This window comes from Rhincodon typus, chromosome 20, assembly GCF_021869965.1.
Source record: "Rhincodon typus isolate 14 chromosome 20, sRhiTyp1.1, whole genome shotgun sequence".
Classification (NCBI taxonomy): Eukaryota; Metazoa; Chordata; class Chondrichthyes; order Orectolobiformes; family Rhincodontidae; genus Rhincodon; species Rhincodon typus.
The window spans coordinates 51,387,239-51,390,591 of NC_063351.1; the positions used below are offsets into that span (position 1 = coordinate 51,387,239).

Here is a 3,353-nt window from a genome sequence, read left to right on the forward strand (position 1 = left end):
GCGGGATGAGGTTGGTCGGTAGGAGATGGAGGTGCGGCTTGAGGTGGGAGGAGGGGATAGGTGGGAGGAAGAACAGGTTAGGGAGGCAGGGACGAGCTGGACTGGTTTTGGGATGCGGTAGGGGGAGGGGAGATTTTGAAACTTGTGAAATCCACATTGATACCATTGGGCTGCAGGGTTCCCAAGCGGAATATGAGTTGCTGTTCCTGCAACCTTCGGGTGGCATCGTTGTGGCACTGCAGGAGGCCCAGGGTGGACATGTCGTCTGAGGAATGGGAGGGGGAGTTGAAATGGTTCGCAACTGGGAGGTGCAGTTGTTTAGTGTGAACCAAGCGGAGGTGCTCTGCAAAGCAGTCCCCAAGCCTCCGCTTGGTTTCCCCAATGTAGAGGATGCAGTATACCACCTTAGCAGATGTGCAGGTGAACATCTGCTTGATGTGGAAAGTCTTCTTGGGGCCTGGGAGAGGGTGAGGGGGGAGGTGTAGGGGCAGGTGTAGCACTTCCTGTGGTTGCAGGGAAAAGTGCCAGGTGTGGTGGGGCTGGAGGGGAGTGTGGAGCGGACAAGGGAGTCACGGAGAGAGTGGCCCCTCCGGAAAGCAGTTAAGGGTGGGGAGATCGGATTGCAGATGGCGGACGTGTCGGAGGACGATGCATTGGATCCGGAGGTTGGTGGGGTGGTACGTGAGGATGAGGGGGATTCTGTTTTGGTTGTTATTGCAGGGAGGGGGTGTGAGGGATGAGTTGCGGGAAATGCGGGAGACACGGTCGAGGGCGTTCTTTATCACTGAGGGAGGGTGGGAATTTGCGGTCCTCAAAAAACAAGGACATCTGAGATGTACGGGAGTGGAATGCATCATCCTGGGAGCAGATGCGGCGGAGGCGAAGGAATTGGGAAAAGGGATGGCATTTTTGCAGGAAGGAGGGTGGGAGGAGGTGTATTTAATTTTGAAGTATAGTCAGTAAGAAACTCAGCAGCCAATTTACACACAGCAAGTTCCCACAAACAGCAATATCATAACAACCACAAAATCTGCTTTTACGGCAGGGAGAAGGCAAGTCAAGCTTTTGATCAGCCACAAAAGGCTAATTGACTTCATCTGTATTGTAACCATTCCAAGATCCCACATTTTTTTTTAGTAATAACTGGCCAGGATGGCCAATCTGGATAGCCACTGTGCTCTGCCAAATCGTGCCATGATATTTCACAACCACCTGAGGGGTCAGATGGGGCCTTAGTTGAACCGCTCTTCCAAAGTATGGGTCCTCTGACAAGGCAGTACTCCTGCAGTATTACACCGGTGTTTCATGCAAGATTTTTGCACTCAAATCTCTGGAATGGCACTTGAATCACAATGTTCTTGCTCAGAAGTGAAAGGGTGCTACTAACTGCAGTCTGAGAATCATGGCTTACACCACCATACAAATATTTAACGAGATACACTTGTGGCAGAGAGGCGTGACAGACTTTTTTTTAAAAAAAACCTGCAGCTGAAAAATTCTTCTGCACATTGCAGTGGATCCGGTGTAGGACACACCAGGAATGGATGGCACATTCCTTCGCTAAAGGATATTAGTGAACTAGATAGGTTTTTATGACAATTGACAGTTGGTTACATGATTGCCATTTTTTGTTGAACTCGTGACTGGATACTAACACTACAGTAGAGTACAAGAGTAGGAAATCTTACTGCAACTATGCAAGGGAGATCGTGTCTGGAGTACTGTAAACAGTCTTAGTCTCCTTATTTATGGAGAGATAATTCCATTGAAGGCAGTTGAAAAAACATTCACTAGGATGATCCCTGGTATGGAGGGATTGTCATATGTGCAAAAGTTAAACCGGTTAGGACTCTACTCACTGGAGTTTAGAGGAATGAGAGATGATTGCATTGAAACATATAGGATTGTTAAGGGACTTGACAGGGTAAATGTTGAAGGATGCTTTCCCTCACGGCAGAGTGAGTCTAAGAGAAGAAGGGTCTAGGCCCGAAACGTCAGCCTTCCTGCTCCTCTGATGCTGCTTGGCCTGCTGTGTTCATCCAGCTCTATACCTTGTTATCTAAGAGAAGAGGGCATAGTTTCAGAATAAAGAGGTGCCAGTTTAAGATTGAGATGAGGAAGAATTTTTTTTTCTCTCTCTCTCCAAGGGTTGAGTCTTTGGAATTCCTTGCCAGAACGCTTTAGGAGCAGAGTCAAAGTAGAATCACAGCATCCCTACAGTACGAAAAGAGGCCATTCTCCCCAACAAGTCTGCACTGACCCACCAAACAACATCTCACCCAATCCCCATAACCTCACATTTACCATGGCTAACCCACATGCCTGCACATACCTGATCACCACAGAGCAATTAAGCACAGCCAATCCACCTAATATGAACTGTGGGAGGAAATCTGAGCACCTGACTGACCAAACACAGGGAGAACATACAAAATCCATAGACAGTACCCAAAGCTGGGATCAAACCTGGTCCCCAGTGTTACGAGACAGCAGTGATAACCACTGTACCTCACATTGTCCCTGTGTTTATTTTAGGCTGAGACAAATAGGTTCTTCATTAGTAGGAGAATCAAGGATTATGGGAAAAGGCAGAAAAGTGATGTGAGGAATGTCTGATCAGTCATGATTCTATTGAATGGCAGGGCAGGCCTGAGGAGCTGAACGGCCAGCTCCTGTTCCTATTTCTTATGGTTTTAACCCATGTCCCCAGACTGGGGTTCCGAACTGCTGGTCCAGTGATATCACCACTATTTCCCCAGGGCATAATTCCTTGAACAGATCAAGGAATACGTTGAGAAGGTTTATTGTGTATGTTAAAAGTGCTATCTCCACGCACGTTAGTTATCCATCCTCTTTCCCCATAAAACAAAATCACAATCAACAACTTGGAGCCTCTTGGGCAGACAGCATCCAGCTCCATAAATCCCGCCTGTACTTTAAAAGACATTTATTCCGGACGGCCCTGTGTCAATCCTATGAACTACCTGCCTGGATTATCCCCTTTTACTGATAAATTAATAAATGGAGTTTATGGGCCCTCTGCCTACGCAAATGACAAGGAAGATGGTCAGAAACCGCGGCGGGGGTGGGGGATGAAGTTTGGCCTTTCGAAGCTGGCGCCTGTCACTTCACAATTTTACAGCTGAATTCTAATTTTACTTCTCAGTTGCATTGCCATACGTTAAAAATATCCACATATTTAGTAAACTGTTGTCAGTTTACGATCATATAGATCCTAAAATGTTCGGTCACATGTATGTGAACAAATAAACGCTCTTTATCCGGCACTTGATGTGGTATTTTCTTCCTGCAGGAAAAGTAACCGAGTCCACCGGGGTCCCGGCCTTTCGCCG

General features: G+C 47.2%; 1 protein-coding gene across 1 annotated transcript in view; it reads right to left on the reverse strand.

Moving 5' to 3' along the window:
* Positions 1-3,353, reverse strand: part of smc3 (structural maintenance of chromosomes 3) — a 99,135-nt gene that overhangs the window by 95,515 nt on the left and 267 nt on the right. The gene's annotated exons all lie outside the window — the stretch shown is intronic.